Raw genomic sequence first — 18,356 nt, 5'->3', positions numbered from 1 at the left:
CTGGACCTGAGGACCTGCAAGGCAAGGGGACCAAGTCCAAGAGTCGCGATAGTGTCCGGGGGGGCAGGAGCCCAGGAAACCCCGGATGAAGGTGCAAGAAGGCTGCCTCTGGGTGGAAGAAGCCAAGGATTCTGCAACAACAAAAAGGGCTAGGAACTTCTTCTTTGGATGGAAGATGTCCCACGGTGTGCTGGAGGTTGCAGAAGTGTTTCCACGCAGAAATACTGCAATCAAGCCTTGCTAGCTGCAAGGGTCGTGGTAGAGGTTTTTGGGTGCTGCTGGGGACCAGGAAAGACCCGAATATCGCCCCTTGGACGAGGAGACATAGGGGGCACTCAGCAACTCAGAGAGCCCCCACAGAAGCAGGCAGCACCCGCAGAAGTACCAGAGCAGGCACTTAGAAGATTTGTGAACCAGAGTCAACTCAGAGTCACAAAGGAGGGTCCCACGACGTCGGAGTCCAACTCAGAGGGTTGAGCACTGCAGGACGGAGTGCTGGGGACCCAGGCTAGGCTGTACACAAAGGAATCCTTGGAGAAGTGTACAGAAGCCGGAGCAGCTGCAAATCACGTAGTACACAGGTTTGCAGTCTAGCGTGGGGAGGCAAGGACTTACCTCCACCAAACTTGGACTGAAGGATCACTGGACTGTGGGGGTCACTTGGATATAGCTCTTGTGTTCCAGGGACCACGCTCGTCGAGATGAGAAGGGACCCAGAGGACTGGTGATGCAGAAGTTTGGTGCCTGGGTTAGCAGGGGGAAGACTCCGTCAACCCACAAGAGATTTCTTTGGGATTTCCAGTGCAGGGTGAAGGCAGACAGCCCTCAGAGCATGCACCACCAGGAAGCAGTCCAGAAAGCCGGCAGGATTAGGCTCTACAATGTTGCTGGTAGTCGTCTTGCTACTTTGTTGCAGTTTTGCAGGCGTCCTGGAGCAGTCAGCGGTCGACCCTTGGCAGAAGTCGAAGAGGGAAGTACAGAGGAACTCTGGTGAGCTCTTCCATTCTTTATCTGAAGAATACCCCAGAGGAGAGACCCTAAATAGCCAGGAAAGGAGGTTTGGCTACCTAAAAAGGAGGGTTGGCTACCAAGAGAGGTAAGAGCCTATCAGAGGGGGTCTCTGACGTCACCTGCTGGCACTGGCCACTCAGAGCAGTACAGTGTGCCCCCAACACCTCTGTTTCCAAGATGTCAGAGGTCAGGGACACACTGGAGGAGCACTGGGCACCACCCCTGGGAGGTGCCGGTCAGGGGAGTGGTCACTCCCCTTTCCTTTGTTCAGTTTCGCACCAGAGCAGGGCTGGGGGATCCCTGAACTGGTGTAGACTGGCTTATGCAGAGATGGGCACCATGTGTGCCCATCAAAGCATTACAAGAGGCTGGGGGAGGCTACTCCTCCCCAGCCCTTCACACCTATTTCCAATGGGAGAGGGTGTAACACCCTCTCTCAGAGGAAATCCTTTGTTCTGCCTTCCTGGGCTGGGGCTGCCCAAACCCCAGGAGGGCAGACTCCTGTCTGAGGGGTTGGAAGCAGCAGCAGCTGCAGTGGAAACCCCAGAAAGGCAGTTTGGCAGTACCCGGGTTCTGTGCTAGAGACCCGGGGGATCATGGCATTGTCCCCCAATACCAGAATGGTATTGGGGTGACAATTCCATGATCTTAGACATGTTACATGGCCATGTTCGGAGTTACCATTGTGACGCTATACATAGGTAGTGACCTAGGGATAGTGCACACGTGTAATGGTATCCCCGCACTCACAAAGTCCGGGGAAATTGCCCTGAACGATGTGGGTGCACCTTGGCTATTGCCAGGGTGCCCAAACACTAAGTAACTTGGCACCCAACCTTCACCAAGTGAGGGTTAGACATATAGGTGACTTATAAGTTACTTATGTGCAGTGAAAAATGGCTGTGAAATAACGTGGACGTTATTTCACTTAGGCTGCAGTGGCAGGCCTGTGTAAGAATTGCCTGAGCTCGCTAAGGGTAGCAAAAGAAATGCTGCAGCCCATAGGGATCTCCTGGAACCCCAATACCCTGGGTACCTAAGTACCATATACAAGGGAATTATATGGGTGTACCAGTGTGCCAATGAGAATTTGTAAATTTAGTCACTAGCCTGCAGTGACAAATTTAGAAAGCAGAGAGAGCATATCCACTGAGGTTCTGGTTAGCAAAGCCTCAGTGATACAGTTAGGCACCACACAGGGAACACATACAGGGCACATACTATGAGCACTGGGGTCCTGCCTAGCAGGATCACAGTGATACAAGGGCTAAAACAAACATACATACAGTGAAAACGGGGGTAACATGCCAGGCAAGATGGTACTTTCCTGCACTGACCAAGAGCCTCCACCAACCACCACCACAGTACAGCTATCAGGGAGTGCAGGGGCTGACTAGAAGCCTCCCACAGCCACCACCACAGTGCTGCCATCAGAGAATGCAGAGGCTGACCAGGAGCCTCCCACAACAACCACCACAGTGCAGCCATCACCGCCCACGGACGCCATGTAGTCCAGCCTACAGGGGCTACTGTGAGGCCTGCCCCCTCCAGAACCAGTGGGGAAGACACCCACTTGGAGACTGTGGCCTTGCACTCCCCAGGAGAAAGAACAGGGCATGTTGCCCCCTTGAGAACCAGTGGGCAAGTCACCCACTTGAGAGACTGTGGCCTTGTACTCCCCAGGACAAAGCACCAGGCATGTTGCCCCCTCCAGAACCAGTGGGCTTGTTCCCGGATCTGGCTGAGGTGCCACCCTTCCCCCTGAGGTGCCTGCCTATTTGACAACTGATGCCCCTGTAGTGTTCTATCCAGATTGGTGCAGGATTCGAGTAGGGCCTTGGACTGTGCCCTTTGGCCATATGGGTCCTTTGAAATATGGACTGGTCAGTGTCCCTTTTTTATACAAGTGTACATATCTGTTTCATGGCCAAATCTGATTGTTGATTTTTTTTGTTGTGTTGTACTTTTCTATTGTTTTCATAGTCCAAAGCAATATACAAAAATGCAGACCATAGGCCTTCAAGACTTGCATATCGTATATATCCGAAAGTCTGTCATAATTACACATGTTAGGATAATAAACAAATTAGGAGAATACCTACGTCCATGGCAAACAGCTATTGTTATCATAGCGTAGAAAAAGAAAATAATCATAGTACAGTAGTACAAGAATACACTGATACAGTATCCTATTATAATAAAACCATAAAGCAAGACCACAACAACTCGATGGTGTAACTCTAGTACAGTATCGTAATTCTAGCATATGGACACAATAGCATTCCAACATTCTCTCTCTGCTCTGCCCCTAACCCCAATAAGGGACAGGGACAGACATACCCTCCCAAAGCATCCCTTCACTGGGTAAGCGAGAGGGACGGGCAATATTGGGATGTTATAGGAAGATGATGAATGGTGAAGAAAAGATAACTCTGGGAGTCCTCCAGCTAGAAGGTATGAACTGAGGATAAAAAATGACATCCCAGTATATTGTAAAAAAGGATAGTAACCTGCCCTTGGAATGGGGAGAGAGAAACCTGAAAGGGAACCTGGATGTAAAAGTAGGGGACACAGAAGTGTAAAAACTCCCCAGTGAGAGTAATGCAGGTAAAGAGATCAGACATCCCTGGATGCTAGAAGAAACAAATATGAAATGGTCATAAGCGAGGAGGGGAGGTTATCCGGAGGAGTAGGAATATACAAACCAGACTAGCAAAGAGAGAAGGGTGTCACTATGATTATGTAATAAAAAAGAAAGCAAAAAAGGTTTGGGAAAGACAAGCGTGCTAGGCGGAGAAATAGGGGAGAATAGAACGGTTGAAAGGATGTGAATAAGAATGAGAAGAAAGAAGAAAGAAAAGGAGCAGAGAAAAAAGTGGAAATGCATATGAGAAAGAGATTAATAACAATAAGAGTAATGGTAGTGGCAGGGATAGTGGTAGTGACCGAGGGGGAAAGAACTACATAAAGAGAGAAAGGGGGCAGAACAGAGGCCATAGAATAGGCGAAACGATAGGGACAAGAAAAGGAGGAGATAGATAATGAAAATGAAAATGGAAAATACAGGGGAGAGGGGCAGGGGAGGGAAAGAGATAGGAACAGAGGATCAGTACAGCCTTGATAGAGTGCGTGCTTGCATTCAACGGAGGCCATTACAGGATTGGAAGGGATGGAGTTAATCAATGAATAATGGCAAGTGGTTCAGAGAAGCGGGGCTCCTTCCGGGTGGTTTTGTTGTGACCTCTCATAGGAAGAACTCAGCTCACTGATCCGGAGAGAAAGGGCGACCATGTTTGTAAAAACACATCTGCTCTATCCTGCAGGTCATGTATAAGTAGTTTGTGGGAGGCTGCCTGGTACATTGCAGTAATCCATTCTTCATGGGAAGGGGCGGCTGCCGCACGCCAATGCCTGAGGATACATAGTTTTGCTGTGGCCAGTGCGGTGTGCAAGAAACGGCATTGTGGTCGGGAGAGTTCATAGAGCCCTCCAGTGTCGTGCATTGGTAAAAGGAAAGGGGTGAGAAGAGACGGCAGGGGTAACATTTCCCTAAGGGTATTATCCACCAACCGCCAAAAAGGCTGAATGGCCGGGCAATCATGTACAATATGGGGCAAATCACAATCAGCGTGCGGGCATCTCCAGCAAGAGGCGTAAGACAGTAATCCTGCAGTACGCAGTTTTTGGGGGGTCCAATACCAATCATGTAAGGTTTTAAAAAGACAAAATTTCAAGCGGGCCTCTCGGGCTCCCCGGTCTCTAGCCTCAATTAAGTCTGCTCAATCCTCTAGGTTGTAGTCGATCTGTAGCTGTGCCTGCCACTCATTCGTGAGGGAATTAAGGAGGGGGAGTGAGAAGAGATGCTGATTTAATAATGCCTGCAGTCCAGAGACAGCCCCCTTCAATTGATCCCAGGTCTTCAGGTATTGGAGTACTGAGGAGTGTATAAGTCGCCGGGTGGGGGGTTCCCTAGACATCTCACTAGACAATGTCGGAGCTGAAGGAAACGCCATGAATAATGCTCAGGAAGATCAAATTCTTCCTTGAGCTCTCCGAACGACTTCCATTTATCTCCCGATATGAGCTGATCCACTCGCGTGAGACCTCTTAAGCGCCACTCTCTTCAAAAGATAGTATTTCCTCCAATTTGAAAACTTTTATTGCCCCATAATGGGGCTTTGTCATGCAAATGGGGGTCCACTTTTAAGGATCGATGTGCTTGCCACCATGCTTTTCGCATAGCTCCAATCATGGGATTGGTGGTTCGCTGATATACCGGACCTGCATCATAGAGCATCTGGAGGCCTGATGAGGCCTGTAAGTGTCTGTTCTACTTCCACCCAGAGTGGCGGATCCCTTACTCCAGAGAGTAAAAAGATCAATTGTGAGAGATGCAATGTGGAGGCGTAGTGTTCGACTGAGGGAAGACTCAGACCTCCAAACTCACGACGGGCTAGTAGTGTTGATCTAGGTAGCCGTGGACGTATGGACCCCCATGCGAAAGCTCGGATGTAGCGTCTATCTCTCGGAGGAGAGATAAGGGTATTTGCAAGGGGAGCATGCCCAAGACGTATAAAAATCTTGGTAAGGTCACCATTCGTACCGCCTGTACTCTGCCCCACATAGAGAGGCCTAAATGGTTCCACTCCTCAAAATCCCGTTTCATATTGCTAAGCAATGTGTCCAAATTGTCCGTCACCATTTTATCCAAACCTTTGTTAATGTCAATGTCCAGGTAACGAAGACGTGAGTGTTTCCATTTGACCTGGAGTCCCTCCACTGAAGTGCTGACTGTTACAGGAGATAATTGTAGTGCTTCACTGTTATCCCAATTTATTCGATAGCCCGAAAGATGTTCAAATTCCGTTAGAATCTCTCTAAGGGCCAGGAGGGAATTGGGCAGGTCAGTAAGAGTAAGTAGAATATAATTCGCATATAGGTAAATGACGGAACTTCCGCCTGGGACCGAAATTCCAGATATAAGGTTGGAGCTGCGAATAACTGCTGCTAAGGGGTCCACGGCCAATAGGAACAATAACGGGGATATCGGGCAGCCCTGTTGTGTCCCTCTGTGGATCGAGAAGGTGTCCAAGAGGAATCCTCCACTGTTTACCTGGGCCGTTGGGGAGTCATATAATAAGCGCACCCTCTTGAAAAAAATAGTCCCTAGGCCAAAATGTTTTAGGATTTCAAGGAGGTACCACCACTCTATTTGATCAAATGCCTTCTCGGCATCCAGTGAGAGAGCAAGGGCTTCCTCTCACGAGTCTTGCACCGTCCAGATAGCATGAAAGGGTGTTCAGAGGTGATGAGTGGCCGGCACGAAACCCACTTGTGAGTGGTGAACTAGGGAGGGAATGACCTTCTTGAGGCGAGATGCCAGTATCTCTGCCAATATCTTTATATCCCCATTGAGGAGAGATATGGGGTGGTAGCTTCCACACAGAAGAGGGTCCTTACCTGGCTTAGGTAAGACTGTGAGGGAGGCTTTGTTGGAGGGAGGGTGTAAGGAACCCGTCTGGTCAGCCCCTTGAAATGCCTCATAAAAGGCATCTACAGTGTCAGTTCCCGTCCATTTATAAAATTCGGACGTGAACCCATCCTCCCCAGGTGCCCTATGGTATGGTAAATTGGCTATCGCCTGCTGGATCTCCTCCTTGCTGATGTCGCCCTCTAGGAGCACTCTGCCTTCAGCCGAGAGGCAGGGTATGTTTGCTCTCCCAAGGAAGGTGTCCAAGCGATTAGTGTCCTCGTGCGTTTCTGGGGTACAAAGGGCTTGGTAATAATGGCCGAATTCATTCACAATTGCCTGAGGATGCATAATAAACGTGTCATCATGATTACATATTGCTGGTATGGCCAGTGCTGACTCCCTTTGATGGAGTTGGGGGGCCAGTAGGCAACCTGCCTTCTTCCCGTGTTCATAGTGGCGAACTTTTATCCCTTGTAAAGCATATTCTGCCTGCGGGGTATAAAGGGAGTTGAGCTCCATTTTGGCTCGTTCTTGGCGGCGACGACTGGATGGGGTGGGCGTTCAGGTGTACTCCCGGGTGGCCTGGACAATACAATCTTCTAGTTTGCTCTGTTGGTCCCTCCTTTGAGCATTGGAAATAGCTGCATCTCTCATGAGCTGTTCTCTAATCGTTGCCTTCGCCACCGCCCAGAGAAGCTGGGGCGAGGAAACCAAGCCCTTATTATCCTGAAAGCATGTGACTACATGTGATTTAAGTTGTTCCTTTCCCGTCGGGATTCGGTATCTGGGATTTGAAAGGCGCCAGGGCTTATGGCCGGGTGAGACCAACCCAAGCTCTAGGGTTAATAAAACCGGGGAATGATCAGACAGTGCGGCCGGAAGAATTTCCGACATTCGGATCGACTGCAATATCCGATGATTAATCAAAAAATAGTCTAGCCGTGATTGAGTCCTGTGGACCGAGGAAACAAAAGTGTATTCTCAGTCGGAGGGGTGGGAAAGGCACCAGTAATCCAGCAGACCATGGTCCGATAGGACGTCATGTAGGAGGGCCCGGTCTGCGTTATTGCCCGCATCAAGACCACTTGAGCAATCCAGGATGGCGTCCTGCACAATGTTCCAATCCCCTCCTAGTATATATTGGGAGGCGCCAATCTGTGTTAATAGACGATTGAGAGAGAGGAAGAAGGAGCGTTTGGAGCCCATGGGAGCATATATGGAACCTATGCAAATTGTAGAAGAGCCTATGGTGAGCTTGGCGAGGACGTAGTGCCCTTCCGGGTCGCACCATGTCTTAAGAAGCCGGAACTGTAAGGAATGACAAACAAATATCACCACTCCGCACCTCCTCCCTGAGCCCTGCGTTCCACTGTGTACGGATGGTGTTCCGCTGAAAAGCACCCTGCCCACCAAGTGTTTCCGACTCCGATGGGGAGAGGTGTGTTTCCTGTAGTAAGGCAATGTCGGTCTGTTTGGAGGGGAGATAAGATAGGACCTTCTGACGCTTGATGTAGTGGGTAATGCCGTGTACATTCCAAGACATAACCGTGAGTGGGGTCATCAACCCCATTAGTGGGCGTAGTGGGAGCCTAGTCAAAGGAAAGCGGATTGTTGATTTTATTGTTGGACTGGTTACAATCACTTTCATCAATTCCTGTTGTCCTTGCATTATTACGCAGATGTTCGGGGTCTAATTGTTTTTGTAATGCAACTGGTTGTGTGTTTGGTGTTTTATGTGTCAGGTGTGTGTTGTGCGTGTGTGTGTGTCAGTCTTGTTTTCCTCCCACACTCCCTTGAGTGCTAGGCAGCTGTACTCACTGGCACCCAACTCACTGGCATTGTCTTTTTCGGCGTTAGTGTTCCAGGTGGAGAATAACGTAGAAGATCATCGGGAAGACTTGCAGTTCGGGTTCCATGGCGGTGTGGTTCTTCCCTGTGTCTCCAATGGTGAGTCCTTTGACTTTTGTGCTCTGTTTCCACCAGGCTTTTGATGGCGTTGGTACCACCCCAGAAAAGGTGGCAGATTGCATAGTGAAAATGCGGCGGGCAGTACTTTGTCTTCTGCCTGGTTGTAGGTGGCTACCGCCCTGGTAACTGTTGTTTCTGTCCTGGTGGTAGGTGTGGTACATTGGCTATCTATCGGCGATATCACCACCTGATGGCGGTATTTCTGCCACTTTATCACTCACCGCCAGGGTCGTAATGAGGGCCTACATCTCCCCCTTGTTAAATAAAAAATACAATAATTTACAAATATACATATATATATATTATTTCAATATAGCACCAGTGTTGAGGTGAATATTGCTGCACCTTCATCCTTAGTTACATTCCTGATTGGAAACACTATTGGTCCTCAGGTCTTGAGGATCAACCCCATAAGCCTTAAATAACCATAGGTTTTAAACATTCAGAGAAGACCCGGCACATCAAAGTGTTAATTAGTACCTAAAACCTTTTTGCCCCATCAAGTTTTATTTGAGATCACACAGTTCCACAATCCAATTAATGGAATTACTATTTTTTACTTTTTATTAATTAACACGTTGGCTATGGACCATGTAATTGTAATTGGATCAATAACTAATCAAATGTAAAAAATAGTAATTCCATTAATTGGATTGTGGAACTGTGTGATCTCAAATAAAACTTGAAGAGATGGGTCAAAAAGGTTTTGGATACTAATTAACACTTTGATGTGCCGGGTCTTCTCTGAATACATATATATATATATATATATATATATATATATATATGTATGTATATATATATATATATGTATGTATATATATATATATATATATATAAATCTATATATCACAACTCCTCTATAAGTGGCTGTGGAGTTCTGACCAAATGCGCAGATCGTGTCCTCTGAGGCTGTAAAGAGAGAAGAGAATTATCCATGACTGGCACCGGTGATGTAGGAACAGATGCAGTCAAGGGGCTCTCTAGAGTCTCAATTGAACCAGTCTCAACTCTGACATCAGGAACTGGTGAATGATGAGGCAGATGCCTGAAAGGCAAAGAATCTTGTGTAATGTACATTCCAGGATGGTGAGCAGTTACCATGTGTCCCTTGCTGGACACAACTTCGAAAGGTTCAGCATCAAAGGGAGCATCAGATTGTGTTTGCTCTGAAGTTGATCTCCTTCATTGAAAACAATGTTCTTGGCACATCGGCCAAAGAGGTGTGCTGTTCTGATGCTTCACATTGAAATGATCAATAAAGTCTCTGAATTCTTGACTGTTGAAAGATGGGCCATTGTCAGATGGCAGAACTGAAGGAACACCCCATAATGCATAAACACCATCTAACCTGTCGATTACTTTTTCTTGAGTAATAGATGACAGATCTAATAGTGGAAAATTTGAATATTCATCAATAATCACCTTCAAGTGATGTCCATTGTCAAGAGGACCAAAGAAATCAACAGCAATTCTCTCCCATACATGTTTTGGTAAATCCAACATGTTCAAGGTGTGTTGAGTGATTGTGGGAGATAAGCAATTGTGCAAATGAAAGGGTTTCAACTCTTTTTCAAGATGAGGAAACCAAGCTTAGACTTGAAGAGCTTGTTTAGTGGCAACAATTCCATAATTCCACAATGTCCTTCATGGGCCACTTCTATTACTTGTTGTCGCAGATAATACCTTCTTGAGTAAGGGACAGGTAGTCTTTCACATTTTTGAACTTCTGATATTCACCGTCACTTGTGAGAGGTTGAGTGTGCTGTTTCCAGGATTGATGTGCAATAATGTCTTTTAGCATCAACATGTCACAATCTTTACTAATTGCAGTAATAATTTCTTCTAAAGAAATAGCGTCAGGAGTATTGGACTTCACAATGAAGTTAATGTAGGCTTCAGCAGCTTTGAAAGGGGTACTATGCCACTGCACTGGCACCCGTGAAAAGTAGTCAGCAGGGTTGAGATCTTTCCCTGGTTGGTGCACAAGAGTGTAGTTATTCCTGTAGGTGCAAAGCCCAACGTTCATTTCTAGAAGGCATCTTGGCTTTTGGATTCCCAAAAATAGGGTAAGCAATACTTGATGATCAGTTACAAGAGAGAAAGGTTTTCCATTTAGGAGTATGTGGAAATGTTCACAATCCCACACTACTGCTAAACATTCTTTCTCGGGTTGTGAATAGGCACATTCAGTTTGTGACAAACTTCTGCTTTCACATGCTTCTAACTGTTTTCAAGCATTTGGATGTCAATTGAATTGGGCAAAGATTGCACCCAACCTGACCAGGCTTGCATCAGCAAAAAACATTTTTATGAAGTTTTGGATCAAAGTTGGCCATTTCAGTGGCATTCTCAATTGCATGCTTGATTTTCTTAAAACTTTGTTCACATTCGTGTGACCAATTGAAATAAAGAATGTATGTTTGTCAAGTCTCTTAAGGAAGCACTTACTGTGGCAGTCACATATGTATCTGGAACAGTAACAGGCTATGCCAAGGAATACACCGTAACATGGTAACATCTTGTGGGAGTTGATGGCTGACAAAGCTTGTAGTTTAGCTTCATCTGATGTCATACCCCCCATTAGAAATGATGTGTTGAAAGAAATCAGACTCTGGACAACCACACAGCCTTCAAAATTGCCATCCGCAGACACCACCAACTCATCCGAGCCATCAAAAGAACCGCCTTCAAAGACCGAATCAACAACAATGCACACAGCCACAAGGAGCTCTTCAACATCGTGAAGGAACTCTCCAACCCCTGCTCCAATGCCAATGCCAACCTGCTATCCCAAGACCTCTGCGACTCCCTAGCCTACTACTTCCTCCGTAAGATTACAGACATCCACGACAGCTTCAGCACCCAGACCCCTCCGGCAACCACCAACACAACAGATTCACTTCCGACCAATCTCCTGCTCTCCTGGACCCCAGTCAACGACAATGACACCATCAAAATCATGAACACCGTCCATCCCGGCACTCCATCTGACCCCTGCCTTCACCACATCCTCAACAAAGCAAGCTCTGTCATCGCACCCCAACTACGGAAGATCATCAACAGCTCCTTCGAGTCTGCCATCGTCCTGGAGAGCTGGAAACACGCTGAGATCAACACCCTCCTCAAAAAACCCAAGGCGGACCCAAAGGTTCTGAAGGACGTCGGGCCTATCTCCCTGCTCCCCTTCCCGGCAAAGGTAATTGAGAAGGCCATCAACAGACAACTAACGCGCTTCCTAGAGGAGAACCGCACCCTGGACCCTTCCCAATCTGGAATCCACAGCAACCACAGCACCGAAACCACCCTCATCGCCGTCACTGATGACATCAGAACCATACTTGACAGTGGCAAAACCGCGGCCCTCATCAAGGGATAACTCCTGGTGGCCTGCCACTCTCAGAACCGGTCTGACTCCCACCGACCACGCACCCAACCTAGGATTCATCCTGGATTCGTCCCTATCCATGACCCAGCAAGTCAACGCCATCTCCTCCTCCTGCTTCAGCATCCTCTGCATGCTCTGAAAGATCTACAAATGGATACCCACCAAAACCATAAGAACAGTCACGTAAGCCCTCGTAAGCAGCAAACTGGACGGCGGCAATGCCCTCTACGCAGGAACCACGCCCAAGCTCCAGAAGAGGCTGCAACGCATCCAAAACACCTCTGCACGCCTCATCCTGGACATCCCCTGCCACATCACAGACCACCTGAAACGCCTGCACTGGCTCCCAGTCAACAAGAGAATCACCTTCAAACTCCTCACCCCCGCTCACAAAGCACTGCACAACACCGGACCAGAATACCTTAACAGACAACTCTCCTTCTACACCCCGACCTGGCATCTCCGCTCCGCCGACCTCGCAACTGTCTCTCGTGTCCCAGAACTACAACTGGCGGTAGATAATTATCACACCTCACCGCCAAAACGTGGAACACTATTCCCACCCACCTGCACCAGACCAAAGACCTCCTCACCTTCAGGAAACTTCTCAAGACCTGGCTGTTCGAGCAGTAGCAGCACCTCCTCTCTCCCCTCCCCCCGAAGCGCCTTGAGACTCTCACGGGTGAGTAGTGCACTTTACAAATCCCCTGATTGATTGAGTGATGTTTTGTGAAATTCACATTTCTTAGCATTCAGAGATAAACCTTCATCAGCAAGTTAATTAAACACATTCAACACACTTTGTAACAGCTTTATCATGTTCCTTTAGGTTAGCTCTGAAAACCAACATCACTGTAATTTAAAACATTAATGGCAGGTTGTATTATACATTGAATGACATCTAGAGAAAGTTCTTCAACTGATAACACACTGAAACTTAAGTGTTATATCTGAACAAACCAATATGGGTAGAAAGGGTGGTAATGTACCTGCAATTTTCTTTGAGTTCCAATTGATGATGTCCTTTATTCAGATGAAGGCGAGAGAAAACTTTGGCACAATTTAGCTGTGTGATCATGTCAGCAATGTGTGGACCGGGATGTTGTTGGCATAACTCATAGTAACACAGATGCGTACAGCTTTTTCATGTCTTTTCTGGGTGCTACCCTGTTTGGGTGAAACCCATGTAGTTTGACCATTAGATTGGTCAATAATATCATGCTTTAGTAATATCTCAAGCTCTCTCTCAACAGCTTCTTGTAGATGAAATACAAGTTGTCTATGTCTTTGAGCAACAGGATGAACGCCCTACTTGATTTGCAGTTTCACTTTCATGGTCTGAAGCTTTCACAGTCCCTGAAACAACAGGAACTGACTTACTATTTCATGATGATCATTTATGTTGTATTTCACAGATATCGGTCCCATATCAGGGGCACTACTGAAACTGAGTAAACAGGCACTTGACACAGTACCTTGAAGTACATGAATGGGTGCTTGTCCTTTTGTCTTTTTATCGCTCATGGTTGCTACAAATGAACTTTGACTCTTTAATGGGGTTGATGCAGCTCAGGTATAGAATTTAGGGCCAGATGTATCATACAACCTATTTGCGATTCTCAAACAGCGATTTTTAAGAAATTGCTATTTCAGAAATGCAAAAAGGTATGTATGATTTTTGCGATTCGGTAATAGCGATTTCTTAAAAATCGCAAATGCTATATCTGTGAATTTTTTTGCATTTCCAAAATTGCGATTTCTTAACCAGAATTCGCAATTTTGGTAATGCAAAACACCAGGGTGCTGAGGGCCTAAGGCCCCCTCTGCTGCACCCCCAATTTGTTTGGGGGGACATGTAAGGTGCACACATGCCAAAAGGGCATGTGTGCTTTACATGTACATTTTAAAAATGCATTTTAAATGCTATTTTAAATTTTGCACATGGTTACCACCAGGTTCAACCTGGTGGTAAATAGCGATTCCTAAATGCCCAAATCGCATTTAGGAATGGCTTCATACATGTGCTAAGAAATCGCAAATAAGGAATCCTTATTTGCGATTTCTTATTTAGAGAGTCGCAATTTGCGACTCTCTAAACAGGGTCGCAATTTTAAGGAATTGCTATTTTAGCGATTCCTTAAAATTGCATTCAGAATGTCTTTCATACATTCTGAACTGGCTTTTTGCATTCGCAAACGGGCATTCGCACCGTTTGCGAATGCAAAAAACCTTGATACATCTGGCCCTTAGTCTTCCACGGTGTGAGACAGAGCAATGGAGACAGTTCATTGTATTTCTCCTCAGGCCTAATATTTAATAATGCACCACTATCAATAATAAAAGGTATGTAGCAACCATTTAGCATTAGTGTAATCGGACAATGTTTGAATAACTTCTGTGATTTTACTTGGCGAGTTTACTTTCACTCAAATTCTTTTTTTGCATGGGGTCAGTCAGACATGCTCACTTTTTCCTGCGGTAACCAGGGAGATGGCACATCCACCTTCCTCACTGTCACTTGACAACGAAACTTAAGAACTCTTGGACTAAGATTTAGATGATGATCAATTCCATTTAGTGTCGATTTGCCTCCGATGATGTTGCTACTTGGCCTTGTGGGTGTGCATAGAACATCACTTCTGGAACGTTTGAGCATCCATTTTGTTTTCTTGTTGTGACACACTTAGCTTTTCCTTCACCTTGCAAACCATTAAAAAATGGTTGTCCTTTCCACATCCTTTGCATACTGCATATTGCATCCAATGGTGGGACATTTACCTTAATGTGGAAACAAAAATAAACATCTAAAGCACTGTTTCTTTTTCTTTAGAAACATCACTTTGTGTCCTTTAGTTTTGGGTTTCTGCTAACTTTTCATGTCCATGACTGACTAATTTTGGGCACCTCCAGCCTCCATATCAGTGACTTGTTGATCAGCACATTCCTCAGCTCTGGCCTTCATGAGAACTAGACAAAGGGTTTCTCTCAGCATTCATCATCTGAATGAATGTAACAGACATCAGTTAATAATTCTGAGACATATGGCTTCTTCATTGAATTTATTGAATGTACACCTTTTGACGAGCATATCAAGTTTCTCATCAAATTCGTCAGTTTCACCAACTTTGTCCTTCCTGACTGAAAACATATTTCATAATCGACATTTGGCATTGGATTGAACTTGAGATTTAATACTTCATTGATTTGATGGTATGTGACTTCTTCAGTTTGCTGCAGTTTCTAGATTAACTCTTACTTCACCAGCTGACCCAGCCATGCTTTCCAACTCCAGACCTATCTCCCTCCTACCACACCCTATAAAGAGAAACTAATCAACCAGTGCCTCACGACCACCTCAACAACTACCTGCTCCTTGCCACCACACAGTCCAGATTCAGGCCCCAAATCTGTACAGAAACAGCACTCATCACTGCCACAGGCAACATCCGCATGATCCTTGACAGAGGACACTCAGCAGCCCTCATTCTCCTGCACCTCTTAGCAGCATTTGACAGTATCACATCCCACTCTCCATGATTGCACAAGATTGACATCCAAGGACATGCTAGCCACTAGATCTGCTCCTTTTCAAAGGATAGGACAAGCTGTGAGTCTGGCACCTTTATCTTTGGAAGCCTGCAAACTCATCTGCGGGGTGCCTTAAGGTTCACCACTCAGCCCCACCCTCTTCAATGTATACTTGGTCCCTCTGTTCAATGCCATCTGTGTAAAAAACATTAAAATCCTCTCCACTGCTGTTGATATACAACTCATATTCTTTCTCTCAGGTAAGACCCCAAACACAAGAAAAAGGTTCACCATCTGCATGCCCGAAGTTGTTAACTGGATGAATGTCAACTGTCTCAAGCTCAACAGACAAGACAGTAGTGATCTTCAGCAAGAAACCTCACTTTGGGACTCCAAATGGGGGCCGGCCGAACTTGGGCCCACACCCAGCACCCGTGCCAGAAACCTCACAATAATCAGAGACAGCAATTAGGGCAGCATGTGTCAATTCTATCACTGCATCATGTTTCCACACCCTGAAGATGCTGAGAATGTGATGCCATGAAGATCGGCGGCACCTCAATTACGGGCTACGGTCAGATAGGCGGTCCGCGTCTCGGATGGCCGTTTCTGCCGCGGTCCGCTTTTTGGCTAAACTTTCCTTTGGGCAATGTTTACTCTGCCCTCGCTCTTTACCCTCTTAAGTTGCTTACCTATTCTTGCTGTTTTCCACTTTTCTTCTTTTTTTTCCTTTTTTCCTTTTCCCTGCCTTAGCCATGTTTCTTCTTCCCAAGAGTCTGTGGTCCTTTGCCTGCATGCTTTGCTCACTACCTTTCTATAATATGGCTATTTTTCCATTCATCTGAATGTGGTCTTTCCCAATCTAAGATGGTGTCTTCAATACTTCCAGCATGTCACTTCCTGCATGTCACTTCCTGTTTGTCAGTATGTAAGCACAGTTGGTCTTCTGTTCCTTGTGTTGCAAACACTTCCTTCGTGGTTGTGCTCCTTGTTCCTGTATCCTGCGATTTTGTATTTCTTCTGATCCTTTTCCGCCTGCGGATTGTTCCAATTCTTTTTTGAGTTTTGGTTCTTCTTTTTCAGAAGTCCTTGATTCTGGGGTGTTTGCCACATTGGCTTTTTTCCTCTGGGACTCCTTCTGGAAGGTACAGCCTGATTGGTGCTTTATTATCAGCAGAACCGTGGCTACTGGAAAGGGTCACCCCTACCTTGGTCAATCCAGAACAAGCAAGAAACCAAGTGGTGTCTAGAGACTGGCTGATTGTAGCGGTAAGAAGCATTCAAGTCGTGACAGATTGCAATGCCCAAAATTTCTGCGTTGCCCTGGAGCCATGGATGGTCCTCCAGAAGATGTCATAGAAACTGAACAGTCGATGCTTCATACCGTACAGCAACAGGTACAAGAATTACCACAACTACGTATGGAAAATACTGCTCTAAGGCAGGCCCTGGTGTCAAAGCCCAGCTCACCTGAGTTCTTGTTCAGTTCTGATGGAGGTTGAAGACAATCCGACCCCACCCTGAAACTGCTTGTTCCAGCACACTAGTTTTTAACACAGTGCACTAAGAACAGAAGCTCAAGGGTAGGGGGGAAGTGGATAAAATAAAAAAGAGAGACAACACCGTTCTTGCGTTTCCACTGTTGAAGTGCTGCACAAATCTGCGGCCCTTTCTGACTTCTGTAGAAACTGGTGCCTAATGAAACATAAACAAAGAACAGATAAGTGCAACCTATTCCTAAATGGGTTCCTGACTATCCCTTTATTTATTAGAAATTCTCTTCTAAAAGTACCTCTTGGATCCTGGTCTCGAGTTTCCAGGTTTGGAATGTGTTACTGCTCTGGGATGTGCTTTCTATTACTGTAAAGCTTCTAAAACATTAAACAAATACCGTTATCAGAATTACCAATATCAAACATTCATCTTAATATAACTAAAGCCTAAATTCCCAATAGCAGACTCACTTTTCCCATATCTCCAGAATCTTTTGGAAAACAAATACTGTACTTTTACATCAAAATACAGCATGTAATTTGTGCAAGTCCTTGATTTACTGTTTGCCTTACTGTTAATGGTTTCCACTGTTCGATTCTTAAAAGTTCCATAAAAAAAAACAATGTTTGTTTCACAAACCTCCGCAAGGTATTCTTGCAACAAAGAGCCTGAATCACAATGTTCGTGGAAGGTATCTTGCTTCAAACCGTCCACACACGAATCCAGAAATTGTTGTCAAAGTTCCTTCAGGTAATAAAAAGTTTTGCACTTACTTGTTGCTGGCAAGAGATACTGATCAGTCTAACCTTGTCTTCTTTCTCTTTTGCAGGTTGTTTGTAGGAGAGAGGCTGAGGCAAGGAGGAACCGGAAACCAGAAGAAGGAAGAGCCAGCAGCTGCGCCCATTGAAGCCAATGAAAGTCTGTAGAGAGCAGGAGTGCCAGCGCCAAGGGATCTGTACTCAGGTAAGCGGGAGGTAGACGAGCACAAGCACTGGGTGAGGCTCGGGGGCTGCCTTTTATAGACAGGGCTGGGTGTGGTTCGAAGAGCTGGGTGTGGTTTGAAGGGCTGGGTGTGGTCCTCACATGCTGCACATGTTCTTGAAAGGTGAGCAGAGCTGGGTGTGGTTTGAAGGGCTGGGTGTGGTCCTCACATGCTGCACATGTTCTTGAAAGGTGTGCAGAGTTTCAGTTATTATGCAAATGAGTTGAATTAACACATGGCCTAGGGAGGAGTGTTTTAAAGAAGCCTTGGTAAAAGCAAGGCCCAATGTGTAAACAAAACAGCACATTAAACAACATACACAGAAGCCTAAGGGGGGGGAAGGTGAGATAACAAGAAAGGGTTTGAATAGTAAGTTTAAAAGGGAGCTATTACAGAACCCACTAGTGCAGTGAGAGGGGACATGCTCTTTGCTGTGCACAAACCCTAACAGTTGCCCCCCTCAAAGGCCCTCCTACAGGACGGGGTTTTCCTGGGTTTTTTAAATAAAACCG

General features: G+C 46.1%; 1 long non-coding RNA gene across 1 annotated transcript in view; it reads left to right on the top strand.

Moving 5' to 3' along the window:
- Window positions 1-18,356, top strand: part of LOC138258646 (uncharacterized) — a 243,092-nt gene that overhangs the window by 68,380 nt on the left and 156,356 nt on the right. Inside the window, exon 2 of the long non-coding RNA XR_011198479.1 lies at window positions 17,692-17,825. This is a non-coding gene — a long non-coding RNA (uncharacterized lncRNA). The remainder of the gene's footprint in view (window positions 1-17,691; window positions 17,826-18,356) is intronic.

Source organism: Pleurodeles waltl, chromosome 9 (genome assembly GCF_031143425.1).
Source record: "Pleurodeles waltl isolate 20211129_DDA chromosome 9, aPleWal1.hap1.20221129, whole genome shotgun sequence".
NCBI lineage: Eukaryota > Metazoa > Chordata > Amphibia > Caudata > Salamandridae > Pleurodeles > Pleurodeles waltl.
The sequence above is the reverse complement of the archived record's forward strand: the minus strand, read 5'-3'. Positions and strand labels throughout refer to the sequence as shown.